Genomic DNA, 19,710 nt, shown 5'->3' with positions numbered 1-19,710 from the left:
TTAGTGTTCTGTGAATTCATCTCACAGAGTTACATCTGTATTTCGTGGATCTCTTTGCTAGCCTTATTTCTGTGGAATCTGAGAAAAGATATTTCGGATCCCTATGAAGACTATAGGGCCAAAGGAAATATCCTCCGATAACAAAGAGAAAGAAGCTTTCTGAGAAACTTCTTTGTGTTCTGTGAAATCATCTCACAGAGTTACAGCTTTCCCCTCAAGAACCCTTTAACTGAGACAGTTCTTGTGTAATTGGCAAAGAGATATTTGGAAGCCCATAGAGGGCTATGGTGAAAAAGGAAATATCCTCGGATGAAATCTGGAAAGAAGCTTTCTGAGAAACTGCTTAGTGTTCTGTGAATTCATCTCACAGAGTTACATATGTATTTCGTGGATCTCTTTGCTAGCCTTATTTCTGTGGAATCTGAGAAAAGATATTTCGGATCCCTATGAAGACTATAGGGCCAAAGGAAATATCCTCCGATAACAAAGAGAAAGAAGCTTTCTGAGAAACTTCTTTGTGTTCTGTGAAATCATCTCACAGAGTTACAGCTTTCCCCTCAAGAAACCTTTCGCTAAGACAGTTCTTGTGGAATTGGCAAAGTGATATTTGGAAGCCCATAGAGGGCTATGGTGAAAAAGGAAATATCCTCAGATGAAATCTGGAAAGAAGCTTTCTGAGAAACTGCTTAGTGTTCTGTGAATTCATCTCACAGAGTTACATCTGTATTTCGTGGATCTCTTTGCTAGCCTTATTTCTGTGGAAGCTGAAAACAGATATTTCGGATCCCTTTGAAGACTATAGGGCCAAAGGAAATATCCTGCGATAACAAAGAGAAAGAAGCTTTAGGAGAAACTTCTTTCTGTTCTCTGAAATTATGTCACAGAGTTACAGCTTTCCCCTCAAGAAGCCTTTCGCTAAGACAGTTCTTGTGGAATTGGCAAAGTGATATTTGTAAGCCCATAGAGGGCTATGGTGAAAAAGGATATATCCTCAGATGATATCTGGAAAGAAGCTTTCTGAGAAACTGCTTAGTGTTCTGTTAATTCATCTCACAGAGTTACATCTGTATTTCGTGGATCTCTTTGCTAGCCTTATTTCTGTGGAATCTGAGAACAGATATTTCGGATCCCTTTGAAGACTATAGGGCCAAAGGAAATATCCTGCGATAACAAAGAGAAAGAAGCTTTCTGAGAAACTTCTTTGTGTTCTGTGAAATCATCTCACAGAATTACAGCTTTCCCCTCAAGAAGCCTTTCGCTAAGACAGTTCTTGTGGAATTGGCAAAGTGATATTTGGAAGCCCGTAGAGGGCTATGGTGAAAAAGGAAATATCCTCAGATGAAATCTGGAAAGAAGCTTTCTGAGAAACTGCTTAGTATTCTGTGAATTCATCTCACAGAGTTCCATCTGTATTTCGTGGATCTCTTTGCTAGCCTTATTTCTGTGGAATCTGAGAACAGATATTTCGGATCCCTTTGAAGACTATAGGGCCAAAGGAAATATCCTCCGATAACAAAGAGAAAGAAGCTTTCTGAGAAACTTCTTTGTGTTCTGTGAAATCATCTCACAGAGTTACAGCTTTCCCCTCAAGAACCCTTTAACTGAGACAGTTCTTGTGTAATTGGCAAAGAGATATTTGGAAGCCCATAGAGGGCTATGGTGAAAAAGGAAATATCCTCAGATGAAATCTGGAAAGCAGCTTTCTGAGAAACTGCTTAGTGTTCTGTGAATTCATCTCACAGAGTTACATCTGTATTTCGTGGATCTCTTTGCTAGCCTTATTTCTGTGGAATCTGAGAAAAGATATTTCGGATCCCTATGAAGACTATAGGGCTAAAGGAAATATCCTCCGATAACAAAGAGAAAGAAGCTTTCTGAGAAACTTCTTTGTGTTCTGTGAAATCATCTCACAGAGTTACAGCTTTCCCCTCAAGAACCCTTTAACTGAGACAGTTCTTGTGTAATTGGCAAAGAGATATTTGGAAGCCCATAGAGGGCTATGGTGAAAAAGGAAATATCCTCAGATGAAATCTGGAAAGAAGCTTTCTGAGAAACTGCTTAGTGTTCTGTGAATTCATCTCACAGAGTTACATATGTATTTCGTGGATCTCGTTGCTAGCCTTATTTCTGTGGAATCTGAGAAAAGATATTTCGGATCCCTATGAAGACTATAGGGCCAAAGGAAATATCCTCCGATAACAAAGAGAAAGAAGCTTTCTGAGAAACTTCTTTGTGTTCTGTGAAATCATCTCACAGAGTTACAGCTTTCCCCTCAAGAAGGCTTTCGCTAAGACAGTTCTTGTGGAATTGGCAAAGTGATATTTGGAAGCCCTTAGAGGGCTATGGTGAAAAAGGAAATATCCTCAGATGAAATCTGGAAAGAAGCTTTCTGAGAAACTGCTTAGTGTTCTGTGAATTCATCTCACAGAGTTACATCTGTATTTCGTGGATCTCTTTGCTAGCCTTATTTCTGTGGAAGCTGAAAACAGATATTTCGGATCCCTTTGAAGACTATAGGGCCAAAGGAAATCCTGCGATAACAAAGAGAAAGAAGCTTTCGGAGAAACTTCTTTCTGTTCTCTGAAATCATGTCACAGAGTTACAGCTTTCCCCTCAAGAAGCCTTTCGCTAAGACAGTTCTTGTGGAATTGGCAAAGTGATATTTGTAAGCCCATAGAGGGCTATGGTGAAAAAGGAAATATCCTCAGATGATATCTGGAAAGAAGCTTTCTGAGAAACTGCTTAGTGTTCTGTTAATTCATCTCACAGAGTTACATCTGTATTTCGTGGATCTCTTTGCTAGCCTTATTTCTGTGGAATCTGAGAACAGATATTTCGGATCCCTTTGAAGACTATAGGGCCAAAGGAAATATCCTCCGATAACAAACAGAAAGAAGCTTTCTGAGAAACTTGTTTGTGTTCTGTGAAATCATCTCACAGAATTACAGCTTTCCCCTCAAGAAGCCTTTTGCTAAGACAGTTCTTGTGGAATTGGCAAAGTGATATTTGGAAGCCCATAGAGGGCTATGGTGAAAAAGGAAATATCCTCAGATGAAATCTGGAAAGAAGCTTTCTGAGAAACTGCTTAGTATTCTGTGAATTCATCTCACAGAGTTACATCTGTATTTCGTGGATCTCTTTGCTAGCCTTATTTCTGTGGAATCTGAGAACAGATATTTCGGATCCCTTTGAAGACTATAGGGCCAAAGGAAATATCCTCCGATAACAAAGAGAAAGAAGCTTTCTGAGAAACTTCTTTGTGTTCTGTGAAATCATCTCACAGAGTTACAGCTTTCCCCTCAAGAACCCTTTAACTGAGACAGTTCTTGTGTAATTGGCAAAGAGATATTTGGAAGCCCATAGAGGGCTATGGTGAAAAAGGAAATATCCTCAGATGAAATCTGGAAAGAAGATTTCTGAGAAACTGCTTAGTGTTCTGTGAATTCATCTCACAGAGTTACATCTGTATTTCGTGGATCTCTTTGCTAGCCTTATTTCTGTGGAATCTGAGAAAAGATATTTCGGATCCCTATGAAGACTATAGGGCCAAAGGAAATATCCTCCGATAACAAAGAGAAAGAAGCTTTCTGAGAAACTTCTTTGTGTTCTGTGAAATCATCTCACAGAGTTACAGCTTTCCCCTCAAGAAGCCTTTCGCTAAGACAGTTCTTGTGGAATTGGCAAAGTGATATTTGGAAGCCCATAGAGGGCTATGGTGAAAAAGGAAATGTCCTCAGATGAAATCTGGAAAGAAGCTTTCTGAGAAACTGCTTAGTGTTCTGTGAATTCATCTCACAGAGTTACATCTGTATTTCGTGGATCTCTTTTCTAGCCTTATTTCTGTGGAATCTGAGAACAGATATTTCGGATCCCTTTGAAGACTATGGGGCCAAAGGAAATATCCTCCGATAACAAAGAGAAAGAAGCTTTCTGAGAAACTTCTTTGTGTTCTGTGAAATCATCTCACAGAGTTACAGCTTTCCCCTCAAGAAGGCTTTCGCTAAGACAGTTCTTGTGGAATTGGCAAAGTGATATTTGGAAGCCCATAGAGGGCTATGGTGAAAAAGGAAATATCCTCAGATGAAATCTGGAAAGAAGCTTTCTGAGAAACTGCTTAGTGTTCTGTGAATTCATCTCACAGAGTTACATCTGTATTTCGTGGATCTCTTTGCTAGCCTTATTTCTGTGGAAGCTGAAAACAGATATTTCGGATCCCTTTGAAGACTATAGGGCCAAAGGAAATCCTGCGATAACAAAGAGAAAGAAGCTTTCGGAGAAACTTCTTTCTGTTCTCTGAAATCATGTCACAGAGTTACAGCTTTCCCCTCAAGAAGCCTTTCGCTAAGACAGTTCTTGTGGAATTGGCAAAGTGATATTTGTAAGCCCATAGAGGGCTATGGTGAAAAAGGAAATATCCTCAGATGATATCTGGAAAGAAGCTTTCTGAGAAACTGCTTAGTGTTCTGTTAATTCATCTCACAGAGTTACATCTGTATTTCGTGGATCTCTTTGCTAGCCTTATTTCTGTGGAATCTGAGAACAGATATTTCGGATCCCTTTGAAGACTATAGGGCCAAAGGAAATATCCTGCGATAACAAAGAGAAAGAAGCTTTCTGAGAAACTTGTTTGTGTTCCGTGAAATCATCTCACAGAATTACAGCTTTCCCCTCAAGAAGCCTTTTGCTAAGACAGTTCTTGTGGAATTGGCAAAGTGATATTTGGAAGCCCATAGAGGGCTATGGTGAAAAAGGAAATATCCTCAGATGAAATCTGGAAAGAAGCTTTCTGAGAAACTGCTTAGTATTCTGTGAATTCATCTCACAGAGTTACATCTGTATTTCGTGGATCTCTTTGCTAGCCTTATTTCTGTGGAATCTGAGAACAGATATTTCGGATCCCTTTGAAGACTATAGGGCCAAAGGAAATATCCTCCGATAACAAAGAGAAAGAAGCTTTCTGAGAAACTTCTTTGTGTTCTGTGAAATCATCTCACAGAGTTACAGCTTTCCCCTCAAGAACCCTTTAACTGAGACAGTTCTTGTGTAATTGGCAAAGAGATATTTGGAAGCCCATAGAGGGCTATGGTGAAAAAGGAAATATCCTCAGATGAAATCTGGAAAGAAGATTTCTGAGAAACTGCTTAGTGTTCTGTGAATTCATCTCACAGAGTTACATCTGTATTTCGTGGATCTCTTTGCTAGCCTTATTTCTTTGGAATCTGAGAAAAGATATTTCGGATCCCTATGAAGACCATAGGGCCAAAGGAAATATCCTCCGATAACAAAGAGAAAGAAGCTTTCTGAGAAACTTCTTTGTGTTCTGTGAAATCATCTCACAGAGTTACAGCTTTCCCCTCAAGAAGGCTTTCGCTAAGACAGTTCTTGTGGAATTGGCAAAGTGATATTTGGAAGCCCATAGAGGGCTATGGTGAAAAAGGAAATATCCTCAGATGAAATCTGGAAAGAAGCTTTCTGAGAAACTGCTTAGTGTTCTGTGAATTCATCTCACAGAGTTACATCTGTATTTCGTGGATCTCTTTGCTAGCCTTATTTCTGTGGAATCTGATAACAGATATTTCGGATCCCTTTGAAGACTATAGGGCCAAAGGAAATATCCTGCGATAACAAAGAGAAAGAAGCTTTCTGAGAAACTTCTTTCTGTTCTCTGAAATCATGTCACAGAGTTACAGCTTTCCCCTCAAGAAGCCTTTCGCTAACACAGTTCTTGTGGAATTGGCAAAGTGATATTTGTAAGCCCATAGAGGGCTATGGTGAAAAAGGAAATATCCTCAGATGATATCTGGAAAGAAGCTTTCTGAGAAACTGCTTAGTGTTCTGTGAATTCATCTCACAGAGTTACATCTGTATTTCGTGGATCTCTTTGCTAGCCTTATTTCTGTGGAATCTGAGAACAGATATTTCGGATCCCTTTGAAGACTATAGGGCCAAAGGAAATATCCTCCGATAACAAAGAGAAAGAAGCTTTCTGAGAAACTTCTTTGTGTTCTGTGAAATCATCTCACAGAGTTACAGCTTTCCCCTCAAGAACCCTTTAACTGAGACAGTTCTTGTGTAATTGGCAAAGAGATATTTGGAAGCCCATAGAGGGCTATGGTGAAAAAGGAAATATCCTCAGATGAAATCTGGAAAGAAGCTTTCTGAGAAACTGCTTAGTGTTCTGTGAATTCATCTCACAGAGTTACATCTGTATTTCGTGGATCTCTTTGCTAGCCTTATTTCTGTGGAATCTGAGAAAAGATATTTCGGATCCCTATGAAGACTATAGGGCCAAAGGAAATATCCTCCGATAACAAAGAGAAAGAAGCTTTCTGAGAAACTTCTTTGTGTTCTGTGAAATCATCTCACAGAGTTACAGCTTTCCCCTCAAGAAGGCTTTCGCTAAGACAGTTCTTGTGGAATTGGCAAAGTGATATTTGTAAGCCCATAGAGGGCTATGGTGAAAAAGGAAATATCCTCAGATGAAATCTGGAAAGAAGCTTTCTGAGAAACTGCTTAGTGTTCTGTGAATTCATCTCACAGAGTTACATCTGTATTTCGTGGATCTCTTTGCTAGCCTTATTTCTGTGGAAGCTGAAAACAGATATTTCGGATCCCTTTGAAGACTATAGGGCCAAAGGAAATATCCTGCGATAACAAAGAGAAAGAAGCTTTCGGAGAAACTTCTTTCTGTTCTCTGAAATCATGTCACAGAGTTACAGCTTTCCCCTCAAGAAGCCTTTCGCTAAGACAGTTCTTGTGGAATTGGCAAAGTGATATTTGTAAGCCCATAGAGGGCTATGGTGAAAAAGGAAATATCCTCAGATGATATCTGGAAAGAAGCTTTCTGAGAACCTGCTTAGTGTTCTGTTAATTCATCTCACAGAGTTACATCTGTATTTCGTGGATCTCTTTGCTAGCCTTATTTCTGTGGAATCTGAGAACAGATATTTCGGATCCCTTTGAAGACTATAGGGCCAAAGGAAATATCCTGCGATAACAAAGAGAAAGAAGCTTTCTGAGAAACTTCTTTGTGTTCTGTGAAATCATCTCACAGAGTTACAGCTTTCCCCTCAAGAACCCTTTAACTGAGACAGTTCTTGTGTAATTGGCAAAGTGATATTTGGAAGCCCATAGAGGGCTATGGTGAAAAAGGAAATATCCTCAGATGAAATCTGGAAAGAAGCTTTCTGAGAAACTGCTTAGTGTTCTGTGAATTCATCTCACAGAGTTACATCTGTATTTCGTGGATCTCTTTGCTAGCCTTATTTCTGTGGAATCTGAGAACAGATATTTCGGATCCCTTTGAAGACTATAGGGCCAAGGGAAATATCCTGCGATAACAAAGAGAAAGAAGCTTTCTGAGAAACTTCTTTGTGTTCTGTGAAATCATCTCACAGAGTTACCGCTTTCCCCTCAAGAAGCCTTTCGCTAGGACAGTTCTTGTGTAATTGGCAAAGAGATATTTGGAAGCCCATAGAGGGCTATGGTGAAAAAGGAAATATCCTCAGATGAAATCTGGAAAGAAGCTTTCTGAGAAACTGCTTAGTGTTCTGTGAATTCATCTCACAGAGTTACATCTGTATTTCGTGGATATCTTTGCTAGCCTTATTTCTGTGGAATCTGAGAACAGATATTTCGGATCCCTTTGAAGACTATAGGGCCAAAGGAAATATCCTGCGATAACAAAGAGAAAGAAGCTTTCTGAGAAACTTCTTTGTGTTCTGTGAAATCATCTCACAGAGTTACAGCTTTCGCCTCAAGAAGCCTTTCGCTAAGACAGTTCTTGTGGAATTGGCAAAGTGATATTTGGAAGCCCATAGAGGGCTATGGTGAAAAAGGAAATATCCTCAGATGAAATCTGGAAAGAAGCTTTCTGAGAAACTGCTTAGTGTTCTGTGAATTCATCTCACAGAGTTACATCTGTATTTCGTGGATCTCTTTGCTAGCCTTATTTCTGTGGAATCTGAGAACAGATATTTCGGATCCCTTTGAAGACTATAGGGCCAAAGGAAATATCCTGCGATAACAAAGAGAAAGAAGCTTTCTGAGAAACTTCTTTGTGTTCTGTGAAATCATCTCACAGAGTTACAGCTTTCCCCTCAAGAACCCGTTAACTGAGACAGTTCTTGTGTAATTGGCAAAGAGATATTTGGAAGCCCATAGAGGGCTATGGTGAAAAAGGAAATATCCTCAGATGAAATCTGGAAAGAAGCTTTCTGAGAAACTGCTTAGTGTTCTGTGAATTCATCTCACAGAGTTAAATCTGTATTTCGTGGATCTCTTTGCTAGCCTTATTTCTGTGGAATCTGAGAAAAGATATTTCGGATCCCTATGAAGACTATAGGGCCAAAGGAAATATCCTCCGATAACAAAGAGAAAGAAGCTTTCTGAGAAACTTCTTTGTGTTCTGTGAAATCATCTCACAGAGTTACAGCTTTCCCCTCAAGAAGGCTTTCGCTAAGACAGTTGTTGTGGAATTGGCAAAGTGATATTTGGAAGCCCATAGAGGGCTATGGTGAAAAAGGAAATATCCTCAGATGAAATCTGGAAAGAAGCTTTCTGAGAAACTGCTTAGTGTTCTGTGAATTCATCTCACAGAGTTACATCTGTATTTCGTGGATCTCTTTGCTAGCCTTATTTCTGTGGAAGCTGAAAACAGATATTTCGGATCCCTTTGAAGACTATAGGGCCAAAGGAAATATCCTGCGATAACAAAGAGAAAGGAGCTTTCGGAGAAACTTCTTTCTGTTCTCTGAAATCATGTCACAGAGTTACAGCTTTCCCCTCAAGAAGCCTTTCGCTAAGACAGTTCTTGTGGAATTGGCAAAGTGATATTTGTAAGCCCATAGAGGGCTATGGTGAAAAAGGAAATATCCTCAGATGATATCTGGAAAGAAGCTTTCTGAGAAACTGCTTAGTGTTCTGTGAATTCATCTCACAGAGTTACATCTGTATTTCGTGGATCTCTTTGCTAGCCTTATTTCTGTGGAATCTGAGAACAGATATTTCGGATCCCTTTGAAGACTATAGGGCCAAAGGAAATATCCTGCGATAACAAAGAGAAAGAAGCTTTCTGAGAAACTTCTTTGTGTTCTGTGAAATCATCTCACAGAATTACAGCTTTCCCCTCAAGAAGCCTTTCGCTAAGACAGTTCTTGTGGAATTGGCAAAGTGATATTTGGAAGCCCATAGAGGGCTATGGTGAAAAAGGAAATATCCTCAGATGAAATCTGGAAAGAAGCTTTCTGAGAAACTGCTTAGTGTTCTGTGAATTCATCTCACAGAGTTACATCTGTATTTCGTGGATCTCTTTGCTAGCCTTATTTCTGTGGAATCTGAGAACAGATATTTCGGATCCCTTTGAAGACTATAGGGCCAAAGGAAATATCCTCCGATAACAAAGAGAAAGAAGCTTTCTGAGAAACTTCTTTGTGTTCTGTGAAATCATCTCACAGAGTTACAGCTTTCCCCTCAAGAACCCTTTAACTGAGACAGTTCTTGTGTAATTGGCAAAGAGATATTTGGAAGCCCATAGAGGGCTATGGTGAAAAAGGAAATATCCTCAGATGAAATCTGGAAAGAAGCTTTCTGAGAAACTGCTTAGTGTTCTGTGAATTCATCTCACAGAGTTACATCTGTATTTCGTGGATCTCTTTGCTAGCCTTATTTCTGTGGAATCTGAGAAAAAATATTTCGGATCCCTTTGAAGACTATAGGGCCAAAGGAAATATCCTCCGATAACAAAGAGAAAGAAGCTTTCTGAGAAACTTCTTTGTGTTCTGTGAAATCATCTCACAGAGTTACAGCTTTCGCCTCAAGAAGACTTTCGCTAAGACAGTTCTTGTGGAATTGGCAAAGTGATATTTGGAAGCCCATAGAGGGCTATGGTGAAAAAGGAAATATCCTCAGATGAAATCTGGAAAGAAGCTTTCTGAGAAACTGCTTAGTGTTCTGTGAATTCATCTCACAGAGTTACATCTGTATTTCGTGGATCTCTTTGCTAGCCTTATTTCTGTGGAATCTGAGAACAGATATTTCGGATCCCTTTGAAGACTATAGGGCCAAAGGAAATATCCTGCGATAACAAAGAGAAAGAAGCTTTCTGAGAAACTTCTTTGTGTTCTGTGAAATCATCTCACAGAATTACAGCTTTCCCCTCAAGAAGCCTTTCGCTAAGACAGTTCTTGTGGAATTGGCAAAGTGATATTTGGAAGCCCATAGAGGGCTATGGTGAAAAAGGAAATATCCTCAGATGAAATCTGGAAAGAAGCTTTCTGAGAAACTGCTTAGTGTTCTGTGAATTCATCTCACAGAGTTACATCTGTATTTCGTGGATCTCTTTGCTAGCCTTATTTCTGTGGAATCTGAGAACAGATATTTCGGATCCCTTTGAAGACTATAGGGCCAAAGGAAATATCCTGCGATAACAAAGAGAAAGAAGCTTTCTGAGAAACTTCTTTCTGTTCTGTGAAATCATCTAACAGAGTTACAGCTTTCCCCTCAAGAAGCCTTTCGCTAAGACAGTTCTTGTGGAATTGGCAAAGTGATATTTGGAAGCCCATAGAGGGCTATGGTGAAAAAGGAAATATCCTCAGATGAAATCTGGAAAGAAGCTTTCTGAGAAACTGCTTAGTGTTCTGTGAATTCATCTCACAGAGCTACATCTGTATTTCGTGGATCTCTTTGCTAGCCTTATTTCTGTGGAATCTGAGAACAGATATTTCGGATCCCTTTGAAGACTATAGGGCCAAAGGAAATATCCTCCGATAACAAAGAGAAAGAAGCTTTCTGAGAAACTGCTTAGTGTTCTGTGAATTCATCTCACAGAGTTACATATGTATTTCGTGGATCTCTTTGCTAGCCTAATTTCTGTGGAATCTGAGAACAGATATTTCGGATCCCGTTGAAGACTATAGGGCCAAAGGAAATATCCTCCGATAACAAAGAGAAAGAAGCTTTCTGAGAAACTTCTTTGTGTTCTGTGAAATCATCTCACAGAGGTACAGCTTTCCCCTCAAGAACCCTTTAACTGAGACAGTTCTTGTGTAATTGGCAAAGAGATATTTGGAAGCCCATAGAGGGCTATGGTGAAAAAGGAAATATCCTCAGATGAAATCTGGAAAGAAGCTTTCTGAGAAACTGCTTAGTGTTCTGTGAATTCATCTCACAGAGTTACATATGTATTTCGTGGATCTCTTTGCTAGCCTTATTTCTGTGGAATCTGAGAAAAGATATTTCGGATCCCTATGAAGACTATAGGGCCAAAGGAAATATCCTCCGATAACAAAGAGAAAGAAGCTTTCTGAGAAACTTCTTTGTGTTCTGTGAAATCATCTCACAGAGTTACAGCTTTCCCCTCAAGAAGCCTTTCGCTAAGACAGTTCTTGTGGAATTGGCAAAGTGATATTTGGAAGCCCATAGAGGGCTATGGTGAAAAAGGAAATATCCTCAGATGAAATCTGGAAAGAAGCTTTCTGAGAAACTGCTTAGTGTTCTGTGAATTCATCTCACAGAATTACATCTGTATTTCGTGGATCTCTTTGCTAGCCTTATTTCTGTGGAAGCTGAAAACAGATATTTCGGATCCCTTTGAAGACTATAGGGCCAAAGGAAATATCCTGCGATAATAAAGAGAAAGAAGCTTTCTGAGAAACTTCTTTCTGTTCTGTGAAATCATCTCACAGAGTTACAGCTTTCCCCTCAAGAAGCCTTTCGCTAAGAGAGTTCTTGTGGAATTGGCAAAGTGATATTTGGAAGCCCATAGAGGGCTATGGTGAAAAAGGAAATATCCTCAGATGAAATCTGGAAAGAAGCTTTCTGAGAAACTGCTTAGTGTTCTGTGAATTCATCTCACAGAGTTACATCTGTATTTCGTGGATCTCTTTGCTAGCCTTATTTCTGTGGAATCTGAGAACAGATATTTCGGATCCCTTTGAAGACTATACGGCCAAAGGAAATATCCTCCGATAACAAAGAGAAAGAAGCTTTCTGAGAAACTTCTTTGTGTTCTGTGAAATCATCTCACAGAGTTACAGCTTTCCCCTCAAGAACCCTTTAACTGAGACAGTTCTTGTGTAATTGGTAAAGAGATATTTGGAAGCCCATAGAGGGCTATGGTGAAAAAGGAAATATCCTCAGATGAAATCTGGAAAGAAGCTTTCTGAGAAACTGCTTAGTGTTCTGTGAATTCATCTCACAGAGTTACATATGTATTTCGTGGATCTCTTTGCTAGCCTTATTTCTGTGGAATCTGAGAAAAGATATTTCGGATCCCTATGAAGACTATAGGGCCAAAGGAAATATCCTCCGATAAAAAAGAGAAAGAAGCTTTCTGAGAAACTTCTTTGTGTTCTGTGAAATCATCTCACAGAGTTACAGCTTTCCCCTCAAGAAGCCTTTCGCTAAGAAAGTTCTTGTGGAATTGGCAAAGTGATATTTGTAAGCCCATAGAGGGCTATGGTGAAAAAGGAAATATCTTCAGATGATATCTGGAAAGAAGCTTTCTGAGAAACTGCTTAGTGTTCTGTTAATTCATCTCACAGAGTTACATCTGTATTTCGTGGATCTCTTTGCTAGCCTTATTTCTGTGTAATCTGAGAACAGATATTTCGGATCCCTTTGAAGACTATAGGGCCAAAGGAAATATCCTCCGATAACAAAGAGAAAGAAGCTTTCTGAGAAACTTCTTTGTGTTCTGTGAAATCATCTGACAGAGTTACCGCTTTCCCCTCAAGAAGCCTTTCGCTAGGACAGTTCTTGTGTAATTGGCAAAGAGATATTTGGAAGCCCATAGAGGGCTATGGTGAAAAAGGAAATATCCTCAAATGAAATCTGGAAAGAAGCTTTCTGAGAAACTGCTTAGTGTTCTGTGAATTCATCTCACAGAGTTACATCTGTATTTCGTGGATCTCTTTGCTAGTCTTATTTCTGTGGAATTTGAGAACAGATATTTCGGATCCCTTTGAAGACTATAGGGCCAAAGGAAATATCCTGCGATAACAAAGAGAAAGAAGCTTTCTGAGAAACTTCTTTGTGTTCTGTGAAATCATCTCACAGAATTACAGCTTTCCCCTCAAGAAGCCTTTCGCTAGGACAGTTCTTGTGGAATTGGCAAAGAGATATTTGGAAGCCCATAGAGGGCTATGGTGACAAAGGAAATATCCTCAGATGAAATCTGGAAAGAAGCTTTCTGAGAAACTGCTTAGTATTCTGTGAATTCATCTCACAGAGTTACATCTGTATTTCGTGGATCTCTTTGCTAGCCTTATTTCTGTGGAATCTGAGAACAGATATTTCGGATCCCTTTGAAGACTACAGGGCCAAAGGAAATATCCTCCGATAACAAAGAGAAAGAAGCTTTCTGAGAAACTTCTTTGTGTTCTGTGAAATCATCTCACAGAGTTACAGCTCTCCCCTCAGGAACCCTTTAACTGAGACAGTTCTTGTGTAATTGGCAAAGAGATATTAGGAAGCCCATAGAGGGCTATGGTGAAAAAGGAAATATCCTCAGATGAAATCTGGAAAGAAGCTTTCTGAGAAACTGCTTAGTGTTCTGTGAATTCATCTCAAAGAGTTACATATGTATTTCGTGGATCTCTTTGCTAGCCTTATTTCTGTGGAATCTGAGAAAAGATATTTCGGATCCCTAAGAAGACTATAGGGCCAAAGGAAATATCCTCCGATATCAAAGAGAAAGAAGCTCTCTGAGAAACTTCTTTGTGTTCTGTGAAATCATCTCACAGAGTTACAGCTTTCCCCTCAAGAAGCCTTTCGCTAAGACAGTTCTTGTGGAATTGGCAAAGTGATATTTGGAAGCCCATAGAGGGCTATGGTGACAAAGGAAATATCCTCAGATGAAATCTGGAAAGAAGCTTTCTGAGAAACTGCTTAGTGTTCTGTGAATTCATCTCACAGAGTTACATCTGTATTTCGTGGATCTCTTTGCTAGCCTTATTTCTGTGGAAGCTGAAAACAGATATTTCGGATCCCTTTGAAGACTATAGGGCCAAAGGAAATATCCTGCGATAACAAAGAGAAAGAAGCTTTCGGAGAAACTTCTTTCTGTTCTCTGAAATCATGTCACAGAGTTACAGCTTTCCCCTCAAGAAGCCTTTCGCTAAGACAGTTCTTGTGGAATTGGCAAAGTGATATTTGTAAGCCCATAGAGGGCTATGGTGAAAAAGGAAATATCCTCAGATGATATCTGGAAAGAAGCTTTCTGAGAAACTGCTTAGTGTTCTGTTAATTCATCTCACAGAGTTACATCTGTATTTCGTGGATCTCTTTGCTAGCCTTATTTCTGTGGAATCTGAGAACAGATATTTCGGATCCCTTTGAAGATTATAGGGCCAAAGGAAATATCCTGCGATAACAAAGAGAAAGAAGCTTTCTGAGAAACTTCTTTGTGTTCTGTGAAATCATCTCACAGAATTACAGCTTTGCCCTCAAGAAGCCTTTCGCTAAGACAGTTCTTGTGGAATTGGCAAAGTGATATTTGGAAGCCCATAGAGGGCTATGGTGAAAAAGGAAATATCCTCAGATGAAATCTGGAAAGAAGCTTTCTGAGAAACTGCTTAGTATTCTGTGAATTCATCTCACAGAGTTACATCTGTATTTCGTGGATCTCTTTGCTAGCCTTATTTCTGTGGAATCTGAGAACAGATATTTCGGATCCCTTTGAAGACTATAGGGCCAAAGGAAATATCCTGCGATAACAAAGAGAAAGAAGCTTTCTGAGAAACTTCTTTGTGTTCTGAGAAATCATCTCACAGAGTTACAGCTTTCCCCTCAAGAACCCTTTAACTGAGACAGTTCTTGTGTAATTGGCAAAGAGATATTTGGAAGCCCATAGAGGGCTATGGTGAAAAAGGAAATATCCTCAGATGAAATCTGGAAAGAAGCTTTCTGAGAAACTGCTTAGTGTTCTGTGAATTCATCTCACAGAGTTACATATGTATTTCGTGGATCTCTTTGCTAGCCTTATTTCTGTGGAATCTGAGAAAAGATATTTCGGATCCCTATGAAGACTATAGGGCCAAAGGAAATATCCTCCGATAACAAAGAGAAAGAAGCTTTCTGAGAAACTTCTTTGTGTTCTGTGAAATCATCTCACAGAATTACAGCTTTCGCCTCAAGAAGCCTTTGGCTAAGACAGTTCTTGTGGAATTGGCAAAGTGATATTTGGAAGCCCATAGAGGGCTATGGTGAAAAAGGAAATATCCTCAGATGAAATCTGGAAAGAAGCTTTCTGAGAAACTGCTTAGTGTTCTGTGAATTCATCTCACAGAGTTACATCTGTATTTCGTGGATCTCTTTGCTAGCCTTATTTCTGTGGAATCTGAGAACAGATATTTCGGATCCCTATGAAGACTATAGGGCCAAAGGAAATATCCTCCGATAACAAAGAGAAAGAAGCTTTCTGAGAAACTTCTTTGTGTTCTGTGAAATCATCTCACAGAGTTACAGCTTTCCCCTCAAGAACCCTTTAACTGAGACAGTTCTTGTGTAATTGGCAAAGAGATATTTGGAAGCCCATAGAGGGCTATGGTGAAAAAGGAAATATCCTCAGATGAAATCTGGAAAGAAGCTTTCTGAGAAACTGCTTAGTGTTCTGTGAATTCATCTCACAGAGTTACATCTGTATTTCGTGGATCTCTTTGCTAGCCTTATTTCTGTGGAATCTGAGAAAAGATATTTCGGATCCCTATGAAGACTATAGGGCCAAAGGAAATATCCTCCGATAACAAAGAGAAAGAAGCTCTCTGAGAAACTTCTTTGTGTTCTGTGAAATCATCTCACAGAGTTACAGCTTTCCCCTCAAGAAGCCTTTCGCTAAGACAGTTCTTGTGGAATTGGCAAAGTGATATTTGGAAGCCCATAGAGGGCTATGGTGACAAAGGAAATATCCTCAGATGAAATCTGGAAAGAAGCTTTCTGAGAAACTGCTTAGTGTTCTGTGAATTCATCTCACAGAGTTACATCTGTATTTCGTGGATCTCTTTGCTAGCCTTATTTCTGTGGAAGCTGAAAACAGATATTTCGGATCCCTTTGAAGACTATAGGGCCAAAGGAAATATCCTGCGATAACAAAGAGAAAGAAGCTTTCGGAGAAACTTCTTTCTGTTCTCTGAAATCATGTCACAGAGTTACAGCTTTCCCCTCAAGAAGCCTTTCGCTAAGACAGTTCTTGTGGAATTGGCAAAGTGATATTTGTAAGCCCATAGAGGGCTATGGTGAAAAAGGAAATATCCTCAGATGATATCTGGAAAGAAGCTTTCTGAGAAACTGCTTAGTGTTCTCTTAATTCATCTCACAGAGTTACATCTGTATTTCGTGGATCTCTTTGCTAGCCTTATTTCTGTGGAATCTGAGAACAGATATTTCGGATCCCTTTGAAGATTATAGGGCCAAAGGAAATATCCTGCGATAACAAAGAGAAAGAAGCTTTCTGAGAAACTTCTTTGTGTTCTGTGAAATCATCTCACAGAATTACAGCTTTGCCCTCAAGAAGCCTTTCGCTAAGACAGTTCTTGTGGAATTGGCAAAGTGATATTTGGAAGCCCATAGAGGGCTATGGTGAAAAAGGAAATATCCTCAGATGAAATCTGGAAAGAAGCTTTCTGAGAAACTGCTTAGTATTCTGTGAATTCATCTCACAGAGTTACATCTGTATTTCGTGGATCTCTTTGCTAGCCTTATTTCTGTGGAATCTGAGAACAGATATTTCGGATCCCTTTGAAGACTATAGGGCCAAAGGAAATATCCTGCGATAACAAAGAGAAAGAAGCTTTCTGAGAAACTTCTTTGTGTTCTGTGAAATCATCTCACAGAGTTACAGCTTTCCCCTCAAGAACCCTTTAACTGAGACAGTTCTTGTGTAATTGGCAAAGAGATATTTGGAAGCCCATAGAGGGCTATGGTGAAAAAGGAAATATCCTCAGATGAAATCTGGAAAGAAGCTTTCTGAGAAACTGCTTAGTGTTCTGTGAATTCATCTCACAGAGTTACATCTGTATTTCGTGGATCTCTTTGCTAGCCTTATTTCTGTGGAATCTGAGAAAAGATATTTCGGATCCCTATGAAGACTATAGGGCCAAAGGAAATATCCTCCGATAACAAAGAGAAAGAAGCTTTCTGAGAAACTTCTTTGTGTTCTGTGAAATCATCTCACAGAGTTACAGCTTTCGCCTCAAGAAGCCTTTGGCTAAGACAGTTCTTGTGGAATTGGCAAAGTGATATTTGGAAGCCCATAGAGGGCTATGGTGAAAAAGGAAATATCCTCAGATGAAATCTGGAAAGAAGCTTTCTGAGAAACTGCTTAGTGTTCTGTGAATTCATCTCACAGAGTTACATCTGTATTTCGTGGATCTCTTTGCTAGCCTTATTTCTGTGGAATCTGAGAACAGATATTTCGGATCCCTATGAAGACTATAGGGCCAAAGGAAATATCCTCCGATAACAAAGAGAAAGAAGCTTTCTGAGAAACTTCTTTGTGTTCTGTGAAATCATCTCACAGAGTTACAGCTTTCCCCTCAAGAACCCTTTAACTGAGACAGTTCTTGTGTAATTGGCAAAGAGATATTTGGAAGCCCATAGAGGGCTATGGTGAAAAAGGAAATATCCTCAGATGAAATCTGGAAAGAAGCTTTCTGAGAAACTGCTTAGTGTTCTGTGAATTCATCTCACAGAGTTACATCTGTATTTCGTGGATCTCTTTGCTAGCCTTATTTCTGTGGAATCTGAGAAAAGATATTTCGGATCCCTATGAAGACTATAGGGCCAAAGGAAATATCCTCCGATAACAAAGAGAAAGAAGCTCTCTGAGAAACTTCTTTGTGTTCTGTGAAATCATCTCACAGAGTTACAGCTTTCCCCTAAAGAAGCCTTTCGCTAAGACAGTTCTTGTGGAATTGGCAAAGTGATATTTGGAAGCCCATAGAGGGCTATGGTGACAAAGGAAATATCCTCAGATGAAATCTGGAAAGAAGCTTTCTGAGAAACTGCTTAGTGTTCTGTGAATTCATCTCACAGAGTTACATCTGTATTTCGTGGATCTCTTTGCTAGCCTTATTTCTGTGGAAGCTGAAAACAGATATTTCGGATCCCTTTGAAGACTATAGGGCCAAAGGAAATATCCTGCGATAACAAAGAGAAAGAAGCTTTCGGAGAAACTTCTTTCTGTTCTCTGAAATCATGTCACAGAGTTACAGCTTTCCCCTCAAGAAGCCTTTCGCTAAGACAGTTCTTGTGGAATTGGCAAAGTGATATTTGTAAGCCCATAGAGGGCTATGGTGAAAAAGGAAATATCCTCAGATGATATCTGGAAAGAAGCTTTCTGAGAAACTGCTTAGTGTTCTGTTAATTCATCTCACAGAGTTACATCTGTATTTCGTGGATCTCTTTGCTAGCCTTATTTCTGTGGAATCTGAGAACAGATATTTCGGATCCCTTTGAAGACTATAGGGCCAAAGGAAATATCCTGCGATAACAAAGAGAAAGAAGCTTTCTGAGAAACTTCTTTGTGTTCTGTGAAATCATCTCACAGAATTACAGCTTTCCCCTCAAGAAGCCTTTCGCTAAGACAGTTCTTGTGGAATTGGCAAAGTGATATTTGTAAGCCCATAGAGGGCTATGGTGAAAAAGGAAATATCCTCAGATGATATCTGGAAAGAAGCTTTCTGAGAAACTGCTTAGTGTTCTGTTAATTCATCTCACAGAGTTACATCTGTATTTCGTGGATCTCTTTGCTAGCCTTATTTCTGTGGAATCTGAGAACAGATATTTCGGATCCCTTTGAAGACTATAGGGCCAAAGGAAATATCCTCCGATAACAAAGAGAAAGAAGCTTTCTGAGAAACTTCTTTGTGTTCTGTGAAATCATCTCACAGAGTTACAGCTTTCCCCTCAAGAACCCTTTAACTGAGACAGTTCTTGTGTAATTGGCAAAGAGATATTTGGAAGCCCATAGAGGGCTATGGTGAAAAAGGAAATATCCTCAGATGAAATCTGGAAAGAAGCTTTCTGAGAAACTGCTTAGTGTTCTGTGAATTCATCTCACAGAGTTACATCTGTATTTCGTGGATCTCTTTGCTAGCCTTATTTCTGTGGAATCTGAGAAAAGATACTTCGGATCCCTATGCAGACTATAGGGCCAAAGGAAATAAACTCCGATAACAAAGAGAAAGAAGCTTTCTGAGAAACTTCTTTGTGTTCTGTGAAATCATCTCACAGAGTTACAGCTTTCGCCTCAAGAAACCTTTCGCTAAGACAGTTCTTGTGGAATTGGCAAAGTGATATTTGGAAGCCCATAGAGGGCTATGGTGAAAAAGGAAATATCCTCAGATGAAATCTGGAAAGAAGCTTTCTTAGAAACTGCTTAGTGTTCTGTGAATTCATCTCACAGAGTTACATCTGTATTTCGTGGATCTCTTTGCTAGCCTTATTTCTGTGGAATCTGAGAACAGATATTTCGGATCCCTTTGAAGACTATAGGGCCAAAGGAAATATCCTCCGATAACAAAGAGAAAGAAGCTTTCTGAGAAACCTCTTTGTGTTCTGTGAAATCATCTCACAGAATTACAGCTTTCCCCTCAAGAAGCCTTTCGCTAAGACAGTTCTTGTGGAATTGGCAAAGTGATATTTGGAAGCCCATAGAGGGCTATGGTGAAAAAGGAAATATCCTCAGATGAAATCTGGAAAGAAGCTTTCTGA

This window comes from Macaca nemestrina, chromosome 4, assembly GCF_043159975.1.
Source record: "Macaca nemestrina isolate mMacNem1 chromosome 4, mMacNem.hap1, whole genome shotgun sequence".
NCBI classification, from domain to species: domain Eukaryota; kingdom Metazoa; phylum Chordata; class Mammalia; order Primates; family Cercopithecidae; genus Macaca; species Macaca nemestrina.
Note: the sequence above shows the minus strand (reverse complement) of the source record.